The sequence below is a fragment of the Pinus tabuliformis genome, chromosome 2_2 (genome assembly GCF_031772625.1).
Source record: "Pinus tabuliformis cultivar Carrire ecotype Pingquan chromosome 2_2, CPIR1, whole genome shotgun sequence".
Classification (NCBI taxonomy): Eukaryota; Viridiplantae; Streptophyta; class Pinopsida; order Pinales; family Pinaceae; genus Pinus; species Pinus tabuliformis.
In genome coordinates this window covers 248,724,766-248,751,795 of record NC_142300.1, presented here as the reverse complement: position 1 = coordinate 248,751,795, position 27,030 = coordinate 248,724,766, and the positions used below count along the sequence as shown (strand labels likewise).

The window sequence follows — 27,030 nt, the reverse complement described above, 5'->3', positions numbered from 1 at the left end:
GTGCACAATTTTACACAATAGATACTGCTGGCAAATTAATAAAATATGCAGTATAAAACCCAGAAATGAAATGAACTGCTGCAACTCCGGCAATATTTTATTAATGAAATTTCAGGATGAAATTTACATAACTATTTAAAGCAAAACCTGGGGGAATTTGTTGAAAAGAGTAACTAGGTTCAGTCTTCATAATTATCATTGTACTCGTGTCATTGTATATTTCATGTAAAAACAAAAAGAAGAAAAGAAATTCTTATTTTTTCAAGCATGGGTTTCATGCTCAACTCAAATTATTATTTTATTCAAGCATATTCTTCATGCTCATTATTATTTGTATTAGTCAAAGGCTTATTTATAGCCAAGAAAAAGAATTTTTTAAATATGTAATTTGAGTCAAAGCTACCTCAAGATGTCAAGTTGGTCCTGCCAAGGAAGAGACATCTGTTCAAACCCCTCTGGACAGTATAAATAGAGGATAAGTTGGATTCGTTTGGGGACAAGATTTTCGCATGATCTGTTCTAAAATAAAGCATAGAAGGATAGCAAAGTCAAGGGACGCCGAAATCTGAAGTTTGCACATGTAAAGAAGGGTTTTCTTGAGCTCGGATTTATGGAAGTTCTATTGCGACACATCTCTTTTTGAAAGGTTGTTTCTATTACTGTACATGATGCTGGTTTTGCTAATATGAACTTGTTGCTATTTGGGAGGGCTTGACTTGGCATCTTTTGTGTTGAGATTTGTAGCTTGGGGGGTATTCCAAGCCCTAGTGTTTGGGGTTTTGGAGGAATGGGCACCACAAAAGTGCTTTGTGGGCTTAGAAGCCAAGGTGTGGGCTTTGCACCCAGGCTTGTGGGTGTGAAACCACAAGAAGTATTGATGACCTAAACCTTGGAGATTGTAGAGGACCCTAAAAGGAGCTAGGGGATGCAAAGAACACAAAATAAGGAGGTCTAGTTTGTGAGATATTAATTTATTTGTATGTTAGTTGGGCTTGCACAAGAAAAGTCAATTCGGCTGGGTTAGAATAAGCCCTCAAGGACAGTTTGTTGGAGCCCAAAGAGAAGCATATAAGTAAAGGGTGATGTTGAGGCTAGAGGAACACATCCAAGCAGCACAAGAGCAACTTGGATAGGAAGAATATCTTTGTTTTGGCCACAGGACCTTGGAGCTTAGTGAAGGAGGAAAGGATCTGTTTTAGGGCTTATTCCTCATGACAGTCTAAGCTGAGTTGGGTAGGAGACCAGGCCGAGGAGAAGGGAGCATTCTGTGCATTGTTTGTGGAGGATTTTTCTGCTTCTACAGGCAGAGAAGCACAATGACACGAGTGAGGGCCGAGGCCCTGTAGTGTTGTTTGGGAGGGTCGAAAAGTTCTAAACAGGTGGTTGTAGCAGTCTTCTAAGGCAGCGGATTGCAGAGGCCTGTAAAGGGAAGGAGACTGCAGACTTTTGAAGGTGATTAGATCACAGTTAGAGGACTGACGTGGGCTACAGGTGTGCCCTAACCAGTGAGCAGGAGTTTGCAAGGCATGTTATTCTTGTATTGTTGCTAGGTGTTGGGATCAATTTGAATGGTTTGTGGTTGGGCATATTAAGGTTGTTGGAGGGAAACAATTAGGTGCTCAAAGTAGCCCTAGATCAGTTGCCAAGAAGGACATTGACAGCTGTAAGGAGGGTGAAGGTTGGAGGCTCTAGTGTTGACACCTTGAAAGACAAAGGACAGCTAAGTGAGTCAGCCCAAGTTCATTGTGAGAGAAGGACATCTTACAGTGATAGGTGACAGCCCTCTGGCCCAAAGTTTGTCTTCACTGCAGCAGCCTAGGAAGGGATTAGAGGGAAGAAGTCCCAAAGGGGTTGAGGAGCAGCAGTGGGCAGTTGAGAGTTGTTCACAAATGGAACTGTGAACAACTCAACAGAAGACCCTAAGTGTTGATATATTGATGGACGAATGATTAGCTAGAGGGCAGATCTATAAGCCATGTTCAGTGACCTAAATGAGCAGGACCATTAAAAGAGGAAGAGCTGCAGATTGGGAGCAAATGGACAAGCAGTTGTGTTCAGGGTACGATGAGCAAGCGTGATTGTGCACCGCATGAGCTAGACCATCAGTGTATCTTGTTCAGGGCAGTTGGTTCTCAAGTTGTTGACAACAAAGCCCTAGTTTGTATTCTTGTATCAGTGGATGTATGAGGGCCAGTATCCCTAGTACAAGAGCCCTAGACAGTTTATTACAATTTGTTAATATAACGAAGTTGCGTTGTTGAAAGTTGTATTATATTTTGTGCACTAGTAAATTGACTGATGTATTTTTTTTCTGCTATACAATGTAGTTTGTTGTGGTATTTGGATTGGTAGTGTTAGTGATTCTAAGACCCTAACATAGATTCCAATACTGTTGGAAAACAACATGGTATTAGAGCTACTTTAAAGAGCTAGTGAATCAAAGTATGCACAACGAAGTCCAACTTAAGAGGGAGTTGGTTACATTGTTGTTGAAGGACCAATGGCAATGTCGAAGAAGTCGGTGGGTCTGCAATTTGTGGGCAGGTTGGAAGGGTTGTCCAACTATAGCCCTTGGAAGGAAAGGATCAAGTTGGTTCTGATGGTGAATAGGATTTGGGATTTCGCCGAGAAAGAGATGAAGAAACCGACTAACACTAAGCAGTTGGAAGTGTACGAGGAGATGGATACGAGGGCCAAGTTCATCATCTAAGATGGTGTCAAGGATCCTCTAATACCTCATTTGTCCGAGAAGAACACTTCCCATGAGATGAGGAAAGCTCTTCAAGATTTTCTCCAGAATAAGAACGAGAACCAGTAGTTGGTATTCCAGGATAAGTTGAAGGCCACCAAGATGACAAAGGGTGAAGGGGTGAATTCATATCTAACGAGATTGTCTGAGGTTTGAGATGAGTTTGATGCCATCGATGTGCTTATTACAAATTCTAAGATGGTAAGGATCGTTTTGAAGGGGTTCACTCCAGAATGGAAGTCGTTCATCAAAGGGATCGTTGCCAGAGAGAAGCTACCAAACTGGAATAGGTTGTGGGATGACTTCATTAAGGAAGAGTTGTGAGACGAAGATCTTCATCTGAAGAAGAAGACTTTTGATGATGACGTGGCACTTGCAGCAATAATGAAGGGAAAGCAAAAGAAGGACTTGAGAAAGATTAAGTGTTTCAACTGCGAGGAGTTTAATCATTATTCGACAAAGTGTCAGAGGAACAAGCAAGGAGATGATGAGAAAAATATGGGGAAGCAAGTTGAAGGTGTCAACACTTCTACCGAGATTAATGAACTCTCCATGAGATTAGAGAGTGAGGACTTTGCTTTGATTTCTCATTTCTCTCAGGGTAACATTGACGAGGTTGCATGGTATGTGGACAGTGGTGTGTCGAAGCATATGATAGGTTCGTAAGTTGTATTCAAGACTCTAGCTGAGTGGGACTCAAAGTTGAAAATGGTGTGAGGCGTCAAGAGTCAAAAAGAGATCAAAGGATCAGTGGTCATGCCATTTAGGATGGACTCAACCCAGTTGTTCCAGGGTGGAAAGGTGAGACTTAGACCCAGAGGCTCTAGCTTCGTTGGTGTTGTGATTGGAGTTAGAGAGCATTGATGATGGGAAAGACTATAGATAATGAGAAGAAGAAGGAAGAAAAGGTCCAAGTCCCAAAGGTTCAGAAGGTGTTGAGTTCTGACGGAGGTTCGTAGGTTCAGAGGGAGAATGTGTAGCCCAAGAAGAAGAGTGTGGTCAGTGGGGAGCAAGGGTGCTTCTACAACTGGCAAGAAGGAATCATGGAATGGCCTAAAATCATTTCAGGAGAAGAAGAATCAGGAGGCTTCTAGTGGCAGTGACACTTCTAAGAAGGGCGTAGTCCATGCTTCAAAGTTTGCTAAAGTTAACGGTGCCAAGATTTGGGCTAGTGTTGCCAGCAATGACGAGTTACTTCCTATTCTTGAAAGTACCTCCCTCACTGAGAGAGAATGTTGAGATTTGTAGCTTGGAAGGTACTCCAAGCCCTAAGGTTCGGGGTTTTGGAAGAATGGGCACCACAAAAGTGCTTTGTGGGCTTAGAACCCAAGGTGTGGGCTTTGCACCCATGCTTGTGGGTGTGAAACCATAAGAAGTTTTGATGACCTAACCCTTGGAGATTGTAGAGGACCCTAAATGGAGCTAGGGGATGTAAAGAACACCAAGTAAGGAGGTCTATTTTGTGAGATATTAAATAATTTGTCTGTTAGTTGGGCTTGCACAAGAAAAGTCAAGTAGGTTGAGATAGAATAAGCCCTTAAGGACAATTCGTTGGAGCCCAAAGAGAAGCATATAAATAAAGGGTGATGTTGAGGCTAGAAAAGCACATCCAAGTAACACAAGAGCAACTCGGATAGGAAGCATATCTTTGTTTTGGCCACAGGAACTTGGAGCTTAGCGAAGGAGAGGAAAGGAACTGTTTTAGGGCTTATTCCTCATGACGATCGAAGCCGAGTTAGGCAGGGGATCAGGCCGAGGAGAAGGGAGCATTATGTGCATTGTTTGTGGGGGATTTTTTTTGCTTGTACAAGTCGAGAAGCACAGTGACATGAGGAGAGAGGGTCGAGCCCCTGTACTATTGTTTGGGAGGGCCAAAGACCTAAACAAGTGGTTGTAGCAATCTTCTAAGGCAAAGGATTGCAGCGACTTCTAAAGGGAAGAAGACCGCATACTTTTGAAGGTGATTAGACCACAGTCGGAGGACTGATGTGGGCTACAGGTGTGCCCTAACTAGTGAGCTGAACTTGAGAGATAAGCACAAGAGTTTTTAAGGTATGTTATTTTTCTATTGTTGCTAAGTGTTGGATCCAAGCTTGGGATCAGTTTGGATGGTTTGTGTTTGGGCATCTTAAGGTTGTTGGAGGGCAACAAGTAGGTGCTCAAAGTAGCCCTAGATCAGTTGCCAAAAAGGACATTAACAACTGTAAGGAGGGTGAAGGTTGGAAGCTCTAGTGTTGACACCTTGAAGGACAAAGGACAACTAAGTGAGTTAGCCCAAGTTTATTCTTGGAGAAGGACAGCTTGCAAAGATAGTTGGTAGGCCTTCGGCCCAAAGCTTGTCTTCACTGAAGCAACGCAGGAAGGCATTAGAGAGAAGAAGTTCCAAAGGAGCTGAGGAGTAGCAACGAGCAATTGAGAGTTGTTCACAAATGGAGTTGTGAACAACTCAACAGAAGACCCTAAGTGTTGCTACATTGATGGACGAATGATCAGCTAGAGGGTAGATCTGTATGTCGTGTTCAGTGACCTAAAGGAGCAGAACCTTTGATAGAGGCAGAGTTGCAAATTGGGAGCAAACGAACCATCAATTGTGTTTAGCGTATGACAAGAGTTGTGATTGTGCACTACATCATCTAGACCAACAATGTATCTTGTTTAGGCCAATTTGGTTGTCATAGTTGTTGACAACAAAGCCCTAGTTTGTATTCTTGTATCAGTGGATGTATGAGGGCCATTATCCCTGGTATGAGAGCCCTACACAGTAATATTAAAGTTTGTTAATATAACGAAGTTGGGTGTTGAAAATTGTGAAGTGTTGTCTATATTTCGTGCACTAGAAGATTTACTGTTGTATTTTGTTCTACTGTGCAAAGTAGTTTGTTGTGATATTTGGATTAGTAGTGTTAGTGATTCTAAGACCCTAACCTAGATTCCAATACCACAGAAAAACAACATTGAGAGTTGGAAACTTGTCATAGTCATGGGCCTTGGATATCTCACATTGATATGATTCTATAAGAAAAGAATTTTTCTGGGTTTTCCCCCTTGCGGGGCTTTTTGCTCTAGCTTGGAGCTTATATCTTGTGTTCATTATCTTTTGGTGATCTACTTGGTTATGTTTGGTAATTTTTTGACGAAAAGAACATAATAAAGTTTAATAAGAAGACAACAACTTTCACAACCAATTATCAAAGGAGAAATCTACGCTAATATGCATACAACATGATTTCTCAAGAGAACTGACTTCTCCACTGCTTGCACCTGATATTCTTGACAACATGGCCCACAAATTTGTTCTTGGCAAATATGCAATTCGACCTCTTAGAATGAATTTGGCCTCCACCCAGCTGTAAATCACTGCGTTGTTTCTCAGGGATTTTGGTGCCTTCTACAAAAGTAAATGATCAACTACTGTGGCTTTACAACCATCGAAACAGACTACCACCAACTAGGGTGTATATCTTAACACTGAAACTGGGAACCCTACAAGGGTTTCCCCTCACACGATAAGCTATGAGAGCTTAAATAACAATTTATCAAATATACAATCATGCCCTGAATGAAATCTCCTTTTCTTTTTATAATTTTCCCCTTCAAAATAGATTGGGACATATGCCATGGATTGTTGAAATACCATGGGTCACCTTAATAATAAAGTGACTTTACAACTTTTATTTCTTAATTAATTCAAAAGTCATTTAATATCCCCTTTTTTAATTTGATTATTCACTATCACCTTTAAGATGACATTAAATAATTAAATTAATTCACTCCCTTCTTTTGTTCTCGAAGAGGGACATTAAAGTCCTCCCTTCCCTGTTGTTTTTCCACAACACTGAAGAATCTAGGTTAGAGTCTTAGAATTTTTTATGTAACCAACTCAAATGCCACACCAAACTACTTTGCACAGTGGAATAAACACATCAGTAAATCAACACGTGCACAAATATACAACATTTTACAATTTTTCAATAACCCAACTTCATTATATTAACAAATTGTAACACAATTGTCTAGAGTTCCTATACCAGGGATCATGGCCCTCATACAATCACTAATACAAGAAATACAACTAGGGTTTGGTGTCAACAACTATGACAACCAAACTACCCTAAACAAGATACCAACTGACCTACTCGCTAAAGTAGTGCACTTCACAACTCCACTTGGTCATACCCTAAACACAACTACTGGTCCTTCTACTCCCAATTAGCAGCAACACCAATATGCCTCTATCAATGAATCTTGCTCCTCTAGGTCACTGAACACTGTGAAAATTCCTTGGAATGCAACAACTAGAAATATTTCTTCTAACCTTTGAAACTGGATTCATTGTTTGAGGGCCATGTATCTGAATCCAGCGAATCGGATTCGATTCGACCTAATTCGTGTCTGGATTTCGTGACACGTCGTGTCCAAATGGGACACGATTGAATTCGGATCGTGTCTCGTTCAGACACAATGTGTCACGAAATCCAGACACGAATCCGGCAATCCGGGACCTGCACGGCAATAAAAGGGCAAAAATGCTTCTGTTTTGGGTAAAAATGCTTCCTTTCGCAAGAGGTGAGTTGTGGGTTTGTTGTTAGGAGTTTGGAGCAAGGAGCCAAGGGTTTGGAGCATTTTCAAGGAGATTCAAGCAACAAGTAAGTGCATTTCCTCTCTATTTGTTTGCATTTGTATTACAACAATTTGCATATGCATTTCTTTTCTGCATGTTTTGTTTTCTTTTTTTACAGTATTCATGGCTCAATCAAGGGCAACAGGTAGGGGGCAAAAGAAGGGGAAGAATGTCCCCATTGGAGATGCCCCTCCTCCCCCAATTTCATCAGAGTCTGTTGCAAGTAATGTTGAGGAAGACTTCGTCCTAAAGGTAACATGGAGAAATATCCCTTGTGGAAATATGTCACAAGAGAGGATGGGCCAAGCAACAAGGGGAAGGGAGGAGGCAATGTGAATTGGAGATGCAACTTTTGCCACAATACTTTCACAAGCACATATTTTCGTATCAAATGCCATTTGTTGGCTTTACCAGGTTGTGGACTTGGAGCTTGTACACAAGTTCCTTTACAAAAGAGGAAAGAAATGGAAAAAGAGTTCACTATTGGTATGGAAAATGTGGCTGCAAAATAAAAAAAACCAAGAATGATGACCCCCTTCCATTTTTTAGGAAAGGCACCAACAAATTTCCATTTGAGAGTTCTAATGGGGGACAAGCAGCGAAAAGAAAGGCAATTTCACTTGGTCCAATAGACAAGATTTTTCAAAAAGAGAAATGGGAAGAGCTTGATCTCACCATTGCCTTTTTTCTTATCAAAACTTCATATCCTTTAATGTTGCACGCTCACCTCTATTTATTGAGATGTGCCGAGCTCTAACTCACAGGTCTCCATCATGGTATGTGTCTCCTAGTTCAGAGAAGCTTAGAACCACATTGTTGACGAAGGCAAAAAAAGAGGTGCAAAAAATGGTTGAACATATTAAAGCATCATGGCCAACATCTGGTGTTAACATTGTTTCTTACGGATGGACAGATCCAGCATGAACCCACTCATCAACTTCATGGTCTCTTCCTTGAATGGTCTAGTTTTCTTGAAAGCAGTGGATACACTTGGAGAATACAAGGATGCTCAATATATGCGTGAGTTGTTTATTAAAGTTATTGAATATGTAGTTGTTGATTCTTGTGTGCAAATCACTATAGATAATGCACCTGTTTGCAAGGTTGTTGGCATGATTGTGGAAGCTAAATACCCACGAGTGTTTTGGACACCTTGCATTGTCCATTCATTGAACTTAGCACTGAAATCCATTGCTTCTGATGTGCTTTGGATTGGTAACATTATTGAGGATGCAAAGCATATCCGTAACTTTGTACAAAATCATACAAATGCCCTCACTATCTACAAGGAGTACAACAATATATCATTGTTGAAGATTGTGGATACACGGTTTGCCTCTTCATTCATCATGTCGAAGAGGTTGAGGGAGGTCAAGACCGATCTTGGGGCCATGGTTATTTTGGAGTTTTGGTCTTTTTGGAGAAAGACAAATCAACTAGCCTCTAAAAGAGTGAGGGACACAGTGCTACATGATGCTTGGTGGCAGAGGGTAGATCTAATTATTCAGATCATGGACCTTATCATTTCTATGCTTCGATTTGTAGATACAGACAAACCCATCCTAGGAGAGGTTTATGAGGGATGGGATTCCATGATTGAGTCTATGAGGAGCATTATTCTACAGAGTGAGTGCCCCGAGTATGAGACATCACCAAAGGCCTTCTGTGGTACTATACAGAATATTCTTGTCAACAGATGGGACAAAAATTGCACACCTTTACAATGTTTGGCTCACTCATTGAACCCAAAATACTACAGCCATGAGTGGCTGAATGGTGGAACTTCCTGCAGATTCCCTCCTCACATGGATGGTGAAATGTCACAGGGGAGGAAAGATGCATTCAAGCGGGTTTTTCAGGATAGAGCATTGCTTGATGAGGTGGAGAATGCCTTTGCAGATTTTCCACTAGCACTGGTCGATTTGCAGAATATGATGTGATTAGAGACAGGGGGGCTACGAAGCCCTATTCTTGGTGGGAAAATCATGGGGCAACAAGCCCTCCTCTACAGCAGTTAGCCATGAGGCTCCTCTCTCAAGTGACTTCATCCTCTTGTTGCGAGAGGAATTGGAGCACTTATGGGAATTTGTACAGTGTTAAGAAGAGCAAGCTTGAGCAGTCCATGGCAGAGACAATGGTGTATGTACACACCAACCTTTGTTTTATTTACAAGCAAAGGGAAGAGTGGTTGAAGGGAAAGACAAAGATGTGGGATGTCTTTCCTAATGATATCGGTCTAGACAATAGTGTTGAGTTGGCATTGGCCAACATGGATCTCAATGGTCCAGTGCTAGAGCCTGTTAGATTTGATGATGGTGACATTGTAGAGGGGTCATCTACTACACCAGCAGATGCAGAGATGACAATGGATATAGGGGAGGAGGAGGATGCAGAAGAGAGTAGTGGTGACCATGATGATGAGGACAGTGATGCTGATTCTGATGATGACTATGAGGATTGATGACTCATGAGTCATAGCCTACCTACTGCCTTGAGGTTTGTATACCTGTAGTTGTTTTGTATTTTCTATTTCTATTTTCCATTGGCATTGCACTACCTATGTAACACATTTTCATTTTGATGACTTAATGAGAAAACTATAGCTGTCAGTGTCTTTATCTTACTATCTTGTCTTTCTCCTATAGGATCATTGATGAATTGAATATGTATTATGATTTATCATTTATGAATTTAGAATTTATTATTCATTGATTTATCATATATGTGACATGTATTTGAATTTTGTATGTACTATGCATGCTAAAATGTTACTAACTTACTTTGTAAACAGTAAAACTTACATCTAGATGAAGATCTATGTTTGCAATCAATGAATTTGTATCATTAATGAGAATTTGTGTAAGAAATATCTAATTTTTAATATATATATATATAATAAAATAATATATAAAGTATCCGAATGTGTCTTGTTCCAGGGGGTCAATGTGTCCGAATCCGACACTCGAATCCCCATATTCAACGAATCCTGAATCCCCGTGTCAGGTTACTTAGCGTCTAACTAATAAATTAATTATGCAGTTTATTTTGTTTACGACAAAATAACAAAATATTCACACTGCAATTTCTTCACCAAATAAAATACTACGGAAGAAAAAAATAAGAGTTGAGAAATGCTAGTACACACATAAAAATAACACCGATATTTTTGGACAAAACTCCCCAGGAAAACCCAATGCGGGAAAACCAATGCAACAATGAGGGCTTATATTATTACGTAGCAGTAGAAATTCTAATTACAATCAAATGACGCCAATCTGGCATTTCTATCTGAGAGAAATACTGGCAAAAATATCTGAGGGAATTTACCCTCCTCCACGAGCAATCTCAGCTCAATCTAGCCACTCGAATTGGCTTTCCTTCTGCCTCTACACAGGCCTCTATGTCACCTTTGTGCAAGAATGAATCTTGCTAGATCAGAACTACCTCGAATCAGCTATTGATTGACTGCTACTAGTCTGGAAGCCTGTGGCTTGGCCCTCCGGAAATTTTTGCAGCCACTAGCACTTGAAACTGCCACTGCTCCAACTAAATTGAATGCCCTCTTTGAGGCTCCGTACAAATACCTGTCTAGCTTCCTGGAGAAAAATTTCAACCTCCTCTCCTAACTCCTCTGGAACTAGAAGCTCCTCTAGATAATCTCTATGCTACCCCTCTGACACCTACTACTCCATCTCCTGTTGAATCACATGCACTAGAAAATTGAATTGTCGAGATCACTGAGTATTTGCAACTAGTGTATTCTCCATTTACCCATCGATCTCTTCTTATAATCTCTAGTTGGGACTCCAACGACCAAGATTAAATCTTAATCAATGGCTGAGATTATTTCCTACTCGATCTATGTGAGTTTCTAGAGAAATCTCACCATCCTCAATTAATTCTTGTTCATTAATCATTTTTCCTATGTTGAGACTTAGGAAAATTTTAATGTTGGAATTTCTAAGTCTAATTGTTAGAAACCCTTCATGTACTTTTTTGATTTATTTCTGCCTACTTGTTCTTATTAATTAACAAGTTATTTACCATGTAAATACTTAAAATAAATACAGGTACATGCTTAACACATTACAAATCATCAACTGAAGGAAACAAAACAAGCACACAAATGACACCATTGTTTTTCGACCAATATCCCCAAAAAAACCCAATGCGGGAAAACTGGTGCAGCTATCTGAGGTTTTTAATTATTAAGCAGTTTCAGAATACAATCTGGGTGCCAAAACCGGCTCACCCAACAGAGAATAATCTCGGCAGTAGTACCTCTCAGTCGAAGACAGTTGAAACACCGGCTAAACACTCAACAGCTCCTTGCTCCAATCTGCCCCACGAAAACCCCATTGTCAGACTCTAGGGACTACGTCAGCCCTTTCTGGCCCAGTGTCATTCTAGCTCGCCCTGTGTCAACCTTTGGAGGCACTGCGTCAGCCCTTAAAGCCTTTGTGTCACCCGCGTTGGCTCTCTGAGGCACTGCACAGCTCCTGGTTGCCACTGCGTGAGCCCTGGCTGGCTTTGCGTGAACCTCTGGTTGGTTCTGCGTCCCTTATCTCCCGGATTTTGCACTGATCCTCCCAGTACTATCTCTGTCTCTCTCTTTTGTATTCATATTGCCCCTCAGCTGCAACTCTGATCACTCTTTCGACTTCCTCAGCAAACCTTGCCCTAGAAAATCGAAATCTTGATTAACTCGGTGTATTCTCCAAGTGACCCTCAAGCCTCCTCATATACTTTTCTCGTTGACAATTCAACGATCGAGATTAAGTCCCTAATCAACAACTAAGATTAATCTTGGCTTGATCCATGACTTTTGGACCATTATAAAATAGTTTTATAATAATACACATTAATATTTTATTTTCCCTAAGTATAGACTTAGGGACACCATTAAAAATATTAATTATTTTAATATCTCCTAAACTGTTTAGAATCTGCCCAAACCATTTCTGGGCATTGGAGATCTCATGTGCTTTAGCCTCTCCACCAATTTTTGTAGCTAGAGCACATCCGATGCTACCCCAAATTAACACTCCCTCTTAGCGAGCACTGTGCTCTAGTAATACTCCTCACTGAGCATCACCCTGATCATCCGGCATCGATCCCTGTGCTGATGTTAGGCCTGCTACCCACCATCCTCTGCACTGCTGCATCATGTACTGCTACCCATGGCCCTGCCACTGCCACTGCTACATCTGTACGGCAACCCCTCTCATCATGCTGCATCGTGCTGCCCATAGCACTACCACTGCTAACTGCTGCACTGCAACTCAGTTATTGAGAAGTAAGTAACTGATCTCCCAACTCTGGCATCTCTATCAGGCTAGAGACACCCTCGATGCTGAAGCTCCCTCTGTCACTGACAAGTGTTCCCTTTCTGACCTCTGCACTGCTGCATTAACTCTGTGCATCTCGCACTGCTGCCTCACACTGTCCTAGGACTCCTGCATTGTAGCTCTCTTTGTCGCTCCATCTGCATCCATCTCTACCGACATCCGTCAACACTACTACTCCTCTTTGGGGCTCCCATAGCCAGGTATAATCAAAGAGGTTGGGTACCTCAAGGATCCTGCCCCTCATTGCCTGTAGTCCATCTGACTATAGCTCAATGTCTCCCCACTTCTGCTCAAGTGCCGTGTGAGCACTGATGGCACAGTCATCATTTCTCTCCACTTCCTTTTCTGCCCTTGCTGGCGCAGCCTTGGTCTCGGAAGCCTCTCCTTTACTCTTCTTCCTTGGACACTAACTTGTATAGTAATTTGTTTCCCCACAGTGGAAGCATTTGACCTTGGAGAGGTCCTTCTTCTTTCGTTTCTCCTACTTTCGCTTAGATGCTAGGGCAGCATCCTCCTCTTCCTCCTTCTTGATTCTGACCCCTTACCGTTGCTTCACGCCTTGCTTAGCCTTCCAATCTCTTCTTGGTGAAGAGCCGCCCACATTTCCTCCCAATCTGGAAGGGCCGCCCTACCCAGTATGCTCTGGACAAACACCTCCCAGTATTCAGAGACTGCGTTCAAGGTTGTTCTCACCATCAATTCTTGATCCAGCATGGTCCCTATGGAAGTCAGTTGATCTCGAATCTCCTTCAATCAACCGAGGAAGGTGTCGATCTATTCTCCCTTCTACATTTGGTATGACCAAAGCTGATTTTCTAGTAGCATCTTCCTCTACACGAAAGTATGCTGATACAACTTCTTTAGGGCCTCCCACATCTCATTTGTCGTATTCTTCTCGGCAATGTGTGGTACTACATTGTCCTTGACCCCGTCAAGAATGATGCTCTTGGCCCTCGCCATTGCATCCTTGTACTTATCATTATCAGCCGGGTCAACTGGGACCGCTATTGTTCTCAAGGCGAAGTGCTTGAGACGGTTCCTGTCTAGAACGGATAAGATTTTGGCCTTTCAGACTACAAAGTTTGAGGCTCCGTGCAGTTTGTCCTGGTCTCTTACCCCGTTCACTGCGATCTCGCTGCTCCTCTACTTCCCTTCTGGAAGTTCTTGGTGTGACTCCCTCTGAGCCTTGATTTCCCTCCTGGAAACCCCTCTCCCAATGTCGAGATGCCCCCACTTCGATCCTTAGTGTAGTCGCAACACTGATCCGGATTTCTTCGCTAGAAATCCTTAGTAGCAACCCCCTCCTCCTTGGTCTTGCCCGGTTAGGTATTGTTCTAACTACAGTACCCCACTAGCTTCATTCTGCAACTTACCCATAGCCTCCTAAGCTCCAGCAAACTGAAGGTTAGAGCTTCTAGGCTCTGTGCAATCCCGACACCAGCAAGATTCGCACCTCTTGGCCACGGGCGTCAATCCTTCCTGACTTAGAAAGATGACTGGGCAGTGCGCAGATCAAGTCTGCTTCCCTCTGCCACTGCATTGATCCTCTTCCTGGCTCAAACTTGATGATGCAAGCACTGCATCACCCCTTCTGTGATGCTTCTCTCCTAGGAACAACTTTTGTCACTCGGGACAATTGTTTTCTGCTATTGCTGCTCTGCTCGGTCGATATCCTCAATTCTCCTGTGATCTGCAACCACGCTCTGATAGCATGTTGGAATTTCTAAGTCTAACTGTTAGAAACCCTTCATGTACTTTTCTGATTTATTATTGCCTACTTGTTCTTATTAATTAACAAGTTATTTACCATGTAAACATTGAAAATAAATACAAGTACATGCTCAACACATTACAGATCATCAACTGAAGGAAACAAAACAAGCACACAAGTGACACCATTATTTTTGGACCAATGTCCTCGAAAAAACCCCATGCGGGAAAACCAGTGCAGCTATTCGAGGGTTTTAATTATTAAGCAGTTTCAGAATACAATCTAGGTGCCAAAACCAGCTCACCAAATAGAGAATAATCTCGGCAGTAGTACCTCTCAATAGGAGAGAGATGTTCCGGTTGAAACCCCGACTAAACACTCCGACAGCTCCCTGCTCCAATCTACCCCACGAAAACCCCAGCGTCAGCCTCTAAGGACTGTGTCAGCCCTTTCTAGCCCAGCGTCACCCTAGCTCGCCTTGCGCCAGCCTCTGGAGGCACTCTGTCAGCCGTTAGAGCCTCAGCGTCACCCACGCTGGCTCTCTGAGGCATTGCGCAGCTCCTAGCTGCCTCTGCATCCATTCTCTCCCAGCTTTTGCGCTGATCCTCCCGGTACTATCTCTGCCTCTCTGCTTCTGTATTCACTGCCCCTCAGCTACAACTATGATCACTCTTTTGACTTCCTCAACAAACCCTGCCCCAGAAAATCGAAATCTTGGTCAACTCGGTGTGTTCTCCAAGTGACCCTCAAGCCTCCTATTATACTTTTCTCGTTAACAATTCAACGGCCGAGATTAAGTTCCTAATCAACGGCTAAGATTAATTCTAGCTTGATCCATGACTTTTGGACCATTCTAACACAGTGTTATATCAATACACATTAATATTTTATTTTCCCTAAGTTTAGACTTGGGGGCTCCATTAAAAATATTAATTATTTTAATATCTCCCAAATTGTTTAGAATCTGCCCAAACAATTTCTGAGTATTGGAGATCTGAGATGCTTTAGCCTCTCCACCAATTTTCGTGGCTAGAGCACATCCGATGCTACCCCAAATCAACATTTAATTACTAATTAATTAACTTAATTAAGGCATTTTTAGGTGGATATTCCTGAAACCTTTTATGGGTCTTGGAGTCCTAGTATTTCTTAGGCTCTTTGAAAGTTGTTGAGACTAGAACACCATCTGATTCTACAAAAACTAACACTCCCTCTTAGCGAGGAAGGTGTTCTACTACTAAACTGCTCCAACACCTTATCTTTGCATCATCTTGCATACACTATTGATGTCTGGGCATTGTGACTGATTGCCACTACGCAACTCTGATGCTGCATTTGTGCTGTTGTTGACACTACCATGCTATTGCCAACTCTGTGTCTGCACTGCAAGTCCCTCTGAATTGTTTTTGTTGCTGCTACAACGACTACAACTGAGAAGCATCCAAAGTACTAAATCAATTGTCTTTTTGCTGCATCTGTCTCTTGAGCATTTGACTGCTACTAGCCAATGCATTGTCTACTGGGAATCTGCATTGTTATTGACTCTACTACTAGGCCTCCTGCTCTGCTATCAACACTGCTCTGCTCCTCAGCACCTGACTACTACTAATCTGCGACTGTCACTTTAGAATTGACTGCATCAACTGACACTGATCCATCCTGCTACTGGATATTATGGGCCCCTATAGCAAGGTAGAGATCTGTGAGGAAGACACCTCAACGGACACTGCCCAAATTTGTGCAACTATGGACTATAGCCCCATATTGCCCCACCTCACTCCTAGAGGTAAAGCTGCAAACATGGAAAACTTTGATCTACTCATACTATTGTTGCTACGGCTCTGCTACTACAACTACTGTAATAATGAGTCTAATCTCCCCAAATCCTGAAGTACTAGCTTCCATAGGGTTTCTCCATCTGAAGCTACACTCCTTCTGAGTCTCAATCTCCCTATGTGAAATCTATCTGCTCCCTCTTGGCAACTCACACTATCCTCCTGCACTTGAACTGGACTGTAAAGCTCTACGTTGGGAATTTTCTAGCTGGAACTGCACCTGCAAACTACAACTCGACAATTCGTACAACCTGTGTCACTACATCTATCTTTGCAATTGTCTCACGTGTACAGACTACAACTAGATTTGCAAATGTCATTTAAATAATTGACAACGTTTGTTGACACCAAATCTACTACTATATACTGTGGGCCCTTGTAGTAAAAGAGATGGTCCTACTGCAACAATCTGGAACTGATCTAACTAATCTCCTTGTTGCAGTTGCGCTAGATCCTACCCATATGGCACACTAGAGTCTCATACTCCACCTAGATCTAGTGCCCCACTACCTCCTTTCGAGCCTTGTCTCTTACTGGGACCTTTCTTCACTTTACAACTCACACTAGACAATTTGCACTTCCTTCGGAACCTATCTCTGGCAACTGGAAGTTGATCTGATGTCCAGATCTACATTCTGGCTAACTCGCATGGCCTCCTTTGGCAATCTTGTATGGCCATCAGCATCAAGCTGCAAAATCTACGAAACTCAAAAATTGGGAAAATAAGCAGGAATCTCCTCCTTTCTACTCGGCTGCTAGCTCTTGTTATTCACACTCCTTCCTTGATTGAGAAAATTTGCTTGTTGCAACTAGAAATATTGGATTTCTGAACTAGAAATCCTCTGAGAGAAATTCCCCCCTGTGTGCACTTTCTCTTCCACCTGGCACAAATTATGCTCTAGCAAACTACTATAAAACCCTCTATGCCCAGACAATAAATCTGCTATGTGAAAACACTGAGCCTACGTTCGCTCTCTTTGTACTTGCATTCGTGCACTCTCGCATTCCTACACTCTGGTTCCTGCACTCGTGCGGCCTCTGAAAATTTCGGCCTCCTACTCCCTCTGAACATTGAAATTTTCTCTCTTCCGCCTCTGAGCTTCCTGTTTTAGAAATACGCTCACATACCATGTGAAAATTCCTTGGAATGCAACAACCGGAAATATTTCTTCTAACTAATAAATTAATTATGCAGTTTATTTTGTTTACGACAAAATAATGAAATATTCACAATGCAATTTCCTCACCAAATAAAATACTACGAAAGCAAAAAATATGAGCTGAGAAATGCTAGTGCACAAATAAAAATGACACCGTTATTTTTGGACAAGAGTCCCCAGAAAAACCCAATGCGGGAAAACCAATGTAGCAGTGAGAGTTTATATCATTATGCAACAAATAGAAATTTAGAGTACAATAAAATGATGTCAATCTGGCATTTCTATTTGAGAGAAATATTGGCAAAAATATCTAACGGAATTTACCCTCCATGAATAATCTCAGCTCAATTTAGCCACATGAACTAGCTTTCCCTCTGCCTCTGCGTCACCTCTGTGCAGGCTTGAATCTCGCTAGCTCGAAACTGCACCGAATAAGCTACTGACTAGTTGTTGCTAGTCTTGAAGCCTTTGGCTTGGGCGTCTAGAAATTTTCCCGGGCATTAGTACCTGAAATTGCCACTGCTCCAGCTAAATCGAATGCCCTCTTTGAGGCTCTGTACAAACCCCTGTGTGACCTCTTCGAGAAAAAAATTGGCCTTCTCTCCTGATTCCTCCGGAACTGGAAACTCCTCCAGATAATGCATGTGTTGCCCCTCTGACACCTGCTACTCAATCTCCTATTGAATCACCTGCATTAGAAAATCGAACTATCCAAATCACTGAGTATCCGCAACTGGTCTCCATCTACCCATCGACCTCTTCTTATAATCTCCAGTTGGGACTCCAACGACCAAAATTAAATATTGATCAATGGCTGTGATTATTTCCTAGTCAATCTTTGTGAGTTTCTAGAGAAATCTCACCTTCCTCAATTAATTCCTATTAATTCATCATTTTTCCTAAGTTAGACTTAAGGAAAAATTTAATTACTGATTAACTTAATTAAGGCATTTCTAGGTGGATTTTCCTTAAACCTTTTCTGGGTCTTGAGATCCTAGTGTTTCTTAGCCTCTTTGACAATTGTAGAGACTAGAACACCATTTTGCTAGATAACTACAAAATGTCCTTCTCTTCAACAAACTTGGGTTCAATGACTAGTCCACTTGGTTGCATTCTTTTGTCCTTCAAAAAGTCAACTCTTGACCTCCAAATCCCTGCCTTTCCTATTAGACCTATAGTCCTTCAAGGTTTGCACTTACGACACTTTTGAACACCTACTTCATGCCCTCCTAACAGTCACAAGATGTCCAACAAATCTGTCCAAAACTAGGACACCTCATCCACTAGCAAACCATCAACTTGAAAACATCAACAACATACCTTGGAAACTACCACTTGCTTGGCTTTACACATGTACTAGTCTGACATATTTTTGGCCCTGGTTGGGGCACTACAACAGCCCTCCGTCCTACCTCAAATCTCCTCCAAAACGGCATTAGAACCTTCCCTAACATCCTAGCTTATCTGCCTTCATACTCATCCTTCCCACAGTTGCTTGCTTGGTTGTTTTGTGCCTTCAAACAAACCTTTCGACCTCCAACAAGCCACTACAAGGCTTCGGCCCTACCTGCAATCAAATAGAAATCTCGGTCCCTGTTCCTTGAAGAGTTCAAGCCCAAAACATGCCCAGAAATGATCCTTTCCTACTCGACGAGCACTCCTACCAAACTCAGCTCATAACAGTCATGGAAATTACCCAAAACAAATTTATTTTCCTCATTCGTTTAGCTCCAACGGTCTGTGGTCACTTCAGATGATGTTCTCCATATGATTCGTTGCACTTGGATGTATGAATGAGTATCATCCTCATCTCCTATTCATACAAATCTCTTGTGGCAACGTTTAGCCCATAAGGGCATGTCCTAAGTCTAAGTCGACTTGCTTTTTATGCCACAAGCACACACAAAAACACAAATAAATTAATTTCTCTCAAAACATAAATCCTCTCTTGGTGCTCTTGGCCGCCCCTTGCTCCCCTAAGGGTGCTCTACCATCTCCAAGAGTCGAATCATCAAATCTCTTCTTGGTTTTGTGAAAATTTCATCTATCACAACAACTGGAAATTATTTTCCTAATTGTTAATTTATTTAACAAATAATTCACTCTGTGATCTTCACAAATAAATGGCGGAAGAAAATAGCGTTGGAAACTGAGAAAATCTAGCACACACACATAAAAATATGACAGTTATTTTTGGACAAATGTCCCCAGAAAAACCCAACTTGGGAAAATTGGTGCAGCAGCTAAGGGTTTTATTATTATGCAGTAGTGAGAAATTCTGAGTACAATAATCTGGATGTTGAAATTTGGCTATCCTGCAAAGAAAACACTGGCAAAAATGACTAGAGGGAAATTACCCTCACTCCAGGCAATTCCGGCATTGGACTGCCTCTGAAAAGCAAGCCGTCCAACTGGGCCTACGCAAGCTATGCCTCAACCTAAAGTTGTCTACCACATGTGTTGCCTAAATCATTTGCTAATCAAGCCGTCATGCCTGATGTTGGCTGGGAAAATGCTTCTCTGGCAATCTGGAACCTCTAACCCACCTTTGGAACTGAAAACGTCTTTCTTCCTTAGCAAACCAAACTACCCTTTGAGGCTTTTACGCTGCCTCTCACAACCTCCTGTGGAAACTTCGGCCTCTCTACAAATGCACTCACTGGATCTAGAAATCTTCCTCTAGCCTCACTATCCCTGCCCCTCACTATTTTTGCTTCCCTACTAAAGCTCGAATTCTTCCAGCGCTGTTGGCTCTCTGAAAATCGAACCCTCTAACAAAATCGAACTTTTGGTGGTTCTCACAAGTGTTTTCTCGATCTACCCATCGACTTCTTCTTATAATCCTATGTTGGAGCACCAACGGCCAAGACTAGAACTTAATCAAGGGCCCATATTAATTCTCTGTCGATTCGTGTGAGTTTCTCGAGAATTATCACCTTATCTCAATTAATATTGATTAATTAACGATATTCCCTAAGTTTAAACTTATGAAATATTTAAAAACCGAATAATAATCTAATTGAGACACTTCTAGGTGGAATTTCCATAAATGATTTATGGGTTATGGAGATATCATGTGTTTTAGCCTCTCCACCAGGTTTCGAGACTAGAACACCTTCGATGCTACAAAAACTAGGACTCCCTCTTATAGCGAGGAAGGTGTTCTAGTGATGCATTATCGCTACTATAACACCCTGTTTCTGTACCACCCTCTATCAAGCTGCTAATGTCTGGCAACTACCCACCAACCACTGTGCAACTCTGATGTTGCATTTGTGTTGTTGCTGACACTGCTATACTACTGCCAACTCTGCATCTACACTGCAACTCCCTCTCATATGTTGCTTCTGCAACTGCAACTGAGAAGCATCCAACATACTAAATCAACTATGTTGCATTTATCTTCCGAGCCTTGACTACTACTAGCCTTTGCATTGTCACTGAAGAATTTGCGTTGCAGCAAACTCTACACTATGCTCCCTAGCACCTAACTGCTACTAATATACAGAGATCTCTGTGGAATCCGATTGCATCTCTAACATTGATCCATCATGCTACTGAATATTGTGGGCCCCCGTAGCCAATTAATGATCTATGAGGTGGACACCTCAATGGACCCTGCCTAATCTCTGTGGTCTCTAGGACTACAACTCCAAATTGCCCCACCTCTGTCCTGGAGGTATGGCTGCCATCATTGCAAAATCTCCCTCCAACCTGGAGGACAACCTATCTATCTTAGCATGTGTTTCCGCCTGGTCCTGCCTCTCTTGTTTGTCCTTCTTTCTGAGAGGACACTGGGTACTATAGTGGCCAAACTAGCCACACCTGAAGCACTTGAACTTAGACAGGCCCTTCTTCTTCTTCTTCTGCTCCCCCTGCCCCCGATTGGGACCCATAGATGCTAAGGCCACATTCTCCTCCTCACTCTTCTGCCCCTTGTTGTTGTTGTCGTTGATGGTACTTTGTAACAGAGCCCACCTCAATTCCTCCTGTTGTAGATCAGACCACATCTTCTCCCACCTTGGCAAGGTATATCTACCCAAGATACTTTGGACAAATACATGCCAATCCTCCGAGACATTATTTAGTGCCAATCGTACAAGCTCTGTGGGTTAAGACGATGTCCCAACAGCTGCAAGTTGATCTCAGACTTCCTATATCCGAGTGAGAAACGCATCTATGCTCTCGCCCTTCTGCATCCTAGTGTTCCTCAACTTCTCCTGGAGGTACATCTTCCGCTACTCGAAAGATCTCTAAAATAGCTCAGACAGAGCATCCCACGTCTCCTTGGTCATCCCTTTGTCTACCACATGTGAGACTAGATGATCTCGGAAACCATCCAAAATTATCCTCTTTGCCTTTGCCTTTTATTTCTTGTACTCCTTCTGCTGATCTAGGTCCTAGGGAACTGCTACCACATTTTCTGCATAGGTCTTTAGACCATGCTCATCTAGAAGGAAAGACATCCTAGCGTTCCAGATGACATAGTTGGAGGCTCCCTCCAATCTGTCTTGGTCATTGAGCCCAGTTGTGGCCATCTCGAATCTCGTCTTGAAGCTTCCTCTTCTTTTGCTCAATTGTTGCTTTGCTACTTAAACTGCCTCCTAGAATGCACAGTTCTGCTAGCCAGTACTGCCACCTGCAACTAGGAAAATCAAATTTCTTGGCTAGAAACCCTCTGAGACAAATCTCCCTCTAATCTCCCTCTCTGTGTACAATTTCTCCTCCATCCGACGTTGATTCTGCTGCTGCAAAACCCTCTGCTTCCAACCAAGGAATTTGCTTAGGGAAAATTTGAGGTATTGTTGCTCCCTCTGCCTGCTGGAATCACTATTTCAGGCAACTCGAATTTTCTGCAAACCGACAACTGAAAAATCGAACCCTTGCCCAGCAATTCGATCTAAATATCTAGGTATTGTGCAGCCTCTAAGAATTTCGGCCTACTGCTCCCTCTGAACAATGAAATTCTCCCTGCTGCTTTTGAGCTTCCCAGCTGATCACTCACGCTCTCAAACCATGTGAAAATTTCATCTATCACAGCAACTGGAAATTATTTTCCTAATTGTTAATTTATTTAACAATTTATCTGCTATGACAAATATCAAATAATTCACAATGTGATCTTCACAAATAAACTGCGGAAGAAAATAGCACTAGAAATTGAGAAAACCTAGCACACACATAAAAATATAATAGTTATTTTTGTACAAATGTCCCTGTTAGTTTTTGTAGCATCAGATGTGTTATAGTCATGAAACTTGGTGGAGAGACCAGAATACATGAAATCTAGAAAACCCAAAAATCGTTTCTGGAAATTCCACCTAGAGATGACTTAATTAAATTATTAACCTATTTTTTAATGTTTCCTAAGTCTAAACTTAGGAAAATTGGTTAATTAATCAAAATTAATTAAATCAAGATGATATTTCTCTAGAAACTCACATGGATCGACTCCAATATGATCTTGGCCCTTGATTAAGTTTTAATCTTGGTCGTTGGTGCTTCAATACAAGCTTATATGAAGAAGTCGATGGGCACTTGGAGAATATATCAGAGCAGTTTCATTTCCTTAGCAGATCGATTTCAGAGAGCAGTCGCAGTTGCTGGAGAGCCAGAGATTGAAGTAGAGACAGTGAGGGGCGGGGATAGTGATCCGAAGGAATTTTTCCAGAACTGGAGAGGCAGCAGCAAGTGAGAGAAGTGATCCATGTTGAAGCAGCGCAGTGACTACACAGTAGCTGAAGCAAACCAGTACGATTTAGCTGGGAGGAAGCAGGAAAAATTTTAAGAACCACCCTAAATTTGTATGTATAATAAATGGGCTAATCCCCATGATACATAGGAAAAATGGGAGGCGATTTTATCAATAATATAATATGTATATATAATGTTTTTGGCAAATCTCTCACCAGATTATATTATCTTGTACAGTGATGGAGAATCTTTCACTGAATTATAAAATCTTGTAAGATCTTGGCAAATCTTTTACTGAATAATAAAACATTGTGAAGTCTTGGTGAATGTTTTGTTAAAGTACGAAACCATATATGATAACAAGAAAACATATTCATTAAACTGTAATATACTAACATACATGTTTGGAAAAAAGAAACATAATTTTCTCTTCCTACAAACAATGTTCCAAGTTTCAGTGGACGTGTTTGTCAAGATTCTTACAATACACTCTTTCATATCCTTCTATTTGTTTTGATAATATTCCACAACAAAGTTCTTGTAGGTGTTGATATTGACAACAAGTTCTGTCAAGGTGGGAGAGATTAATCTTTTCTCTACAACTTTTGTCAAGCTACCACTTTTTTCAAGTTATCAGATTTCTTTCTTATTCCATAGACTCCAACTTCGAGATTAAACAAAAAAAAAAAAAACACATCAAGTTTGTTTACCCCAACACACAAACAAGTAGCAAGCCCCAACTATATTATATAAGAAAGTATTAGGTATCCCAAAGGCTTGAAGGGGATCTAATTGAAACAAATGACCATTTTGAGAATCCTTCCAATCAATATATGAATATATAAATGTAGATTTATTATTATTTTAATTGCAAATCTTCAATTAAATAATAAAATTTAATTATGTCTCTCCCAATCTAAATTGCTTATTAGCATAATTCACTACCCTCATAGGTCTCACATTTTTTAACAGCGTTGTAACATGTAGATTAATTTCCTTTTTGGTGAACAATCTCCACCTTTTAGGAAAATATGGTGCAGTGGCTCCAACCCCTACAGATCATTAGGACAAACTAAGAATAGCACAGAAGATGAAAGGTTGTACAAACCAGTTTATTTTTCAAACAACTAATCCAACATCAGTACCTGAAGATATCATATTGAGAATGTTTGAAAAATGGTGAGAAATCTTCTGTGAGGTTGATGCGGAAAGAGTGATAAGGTTTCATTGTTTTGAATTTTTTTTGTTAAATCAGAAAAAGTTAAAAACCAATATTAATGGAGATACTGGTATTTTTTACTAAATTTTGTGAAGTGACTAAATGTAGCTTTAACCATTCACCTTAAGATGTGTTTACAATATAATTTCCTAAGTCTATTTAATATCTTCATTATCATAAAAACCAACCTATATCCATCTTAACTCCACATCTACCACTCTTAGGGGGATGAAATCTATTTATCCCTCTGAGCACTTGGTAGACCCAGAATTAAGATGGATCTAAGATGATAGAATTTCCCCTTAAATAGTCTATGCTCACATGAATACCATGGGTCAATACCATGGGTTATCATAAACCTGGAGCTTAAAAATTACTATTAGTAATTTATAAAAATTAATAAAATTAATCATTGATTTTTATTTTATTTTTTATTTTAACCAAGTTAAAATGTTTAACATACATTAAATTACAACATCCATTTTTACTCTTGATCCACCAAGCCCTGAGAGGGATCAAATATTTTTTCACTCTATGCTAGTTTGCATATCATGATATTTGATCCCTCTCGGGGCTTAGTAGATCCAAAGTAAAGATGATCTATGGTGGTTTAAATCCCCCATTTAAATAGGCTACATTCCACGTGAATACCATGGGTCAATACCATGTGCCATTTTTATTTTTATTAATACTAATATTAGGGTTAATAATGTTTTTTTGCATGGTATTAATAATAATCTAGCCTGTGGTATTTGGCCCATAGTATTTTGCCCATAGGTTTCACCTAAATATAACTCATTTTTTGAGTGTTCGTAAATATAAGGTGACTTATGGAGTAAATATAAAAAAATGTTTTATTTGTTTACCATACCTCTCGTTTATTTATATTTTTATTAGTTTACCATACCTCTTTTACAAATATGGTATTTGGCCCATAGGATTCACTTAAATAAAACCTCTTTTTTGAGCCTTCAGAAATAGAAAGAGGGTTATGGACTAAATATAAAAAGAGGTTTTATTTATTTACCATACCTCCACTTTATTTATAGTTTTATTTATTTACCATACCTTTTGAGTAAGTATAAAAAGAGGTTTTATTTATTTACCATACCTCCACTTTATTTATAGTTTTATTTATTTACCATACCTTTTGAGTAAGTATAAAAAGAGGTTTTATTTATTTACCATACCTCCACTTTATTTATATTTTTATTTGTTCACGCCATTGCATGTATATAAGGTGACTTATAGAGTAAATATAAAAAATGTTTTATTTATTTACCATACCTCTTTTATAAATATGGTATTTGGCCCATAGGATTCACTTAAATAAAACCTATTCTTGAAAATTAGGGCGAATGGAAGGTTGTAACTCCTAATTTCAAAGGCTAAATTTACCTTTTTTACCATCTCCGTTAAAATAAGGTGGGCTATTTGAGGCGATTTGTAAAAATGTACTATGATACAAAATATTCGCCCACTAAAAATTTAAAACCCCTTAATTTCACCTAAGGGCGTACATTCGCCCCTAAAATTTTCCATGGGAGGAAGTCAATTCAGGCTTTAAAGGGTCGGAGAGTCACTTCCAACCGCAGAGAGAGGCTAGACGGCTTGCTCAAAGGCTGATTCAAGCCACACGTGTGAGAGACAACGCAAGGATTGTGCAAAGGGCCTACGTTGGGATTCGAATGACTAGTTTTTCTAGAGGAGCCAATGGCGGGATTGTGAAAATTTCATCTACTAGAATCCTATTGCAGCAACTGGAATTTATTTTTTCTAATTGTTAATTATTTTAAAATTTTATCTGCTATGGAAAATATCAAATAAATCACACCACAACATTCACAAATAAAATTGTGCAGAAAAAAATTGCATTGGAATCTAATAAATATATAGCGCACATAAAAATGACACCGTTGTTTTTGGAAAAAAGTCCCCAAAAAAACCAATGCAGGAAAACTGGTGTAGCAGATGAGGGTTTTGTTTTATTACGTAGTAGTGAAACCTGAGTACAATCTATGGATGCCCAACTGGCAATCCAAACAGGGAGTAAATTTGGCCAAAATTATTTAAGCGAATCACCCTTCTTCCACAAGCAATCTCGACACAACTCTTCAAAAAACTCGTCCTCTTAGACCCTCTAAGTCAGCCTCTGCACTTCTCTGCAAAGACCCTATGACATCTAGCCTCTGAACTACCTCTAATGAAGTTGTTCTGCCTATCTCTACTAAGTAAATCACTTCTTGACACTCTGGACCCTCTGCTCAGCCTCTGGAACTGAAAACAAATTTCTCTCTAACAAAATCGAATTGCTTCTGAAGTAACTACACAGTCCTTTGCGCTACCTCACTGGGCATAACTTGGCCCTTTGTTGTTGCCTCTCTGAATCAGGAAAACTTCCTCCGGATCACTGTCTTTGTCCCTCACTAACCCTGCTTTGATCTTTGGCTCTCCAGCAACTGTTGCTACTCTCTGGAAGTCTATCTGCCAAGAAAATCGAACTACATAAGTGTTTTCTCCAAGCGCCGATCGACTTCCTCTTATAATCCACTATTGGAGCACCAACGGCCAAGACTAAAACTTAATCAATGGCTAGGATCATCTTGAAGTTGATCCGTGTAAGTTTCTAGATGATTCTCACCTTGACTTAATTAATTCTAATTAATTAACCAGTTTTCCTAAGTTTAAACTTA

At 40.7% G+C, this 27,030-nt stretch overlaps 1 protein-coding gene across 1 annotated transcript in view; it reads right to left on the bottom strand.

Annotated features, from left to right (window-relative positions):
• Positions 1-27,030, bottom strand: part of LOC149192223 (histone acetyltransferase GCN5-like) — a 413,833-nt gene that overhangs the window by 49,627 nt on the left and 337,176 nt on the right. The window lies entirely within an intron of this gene.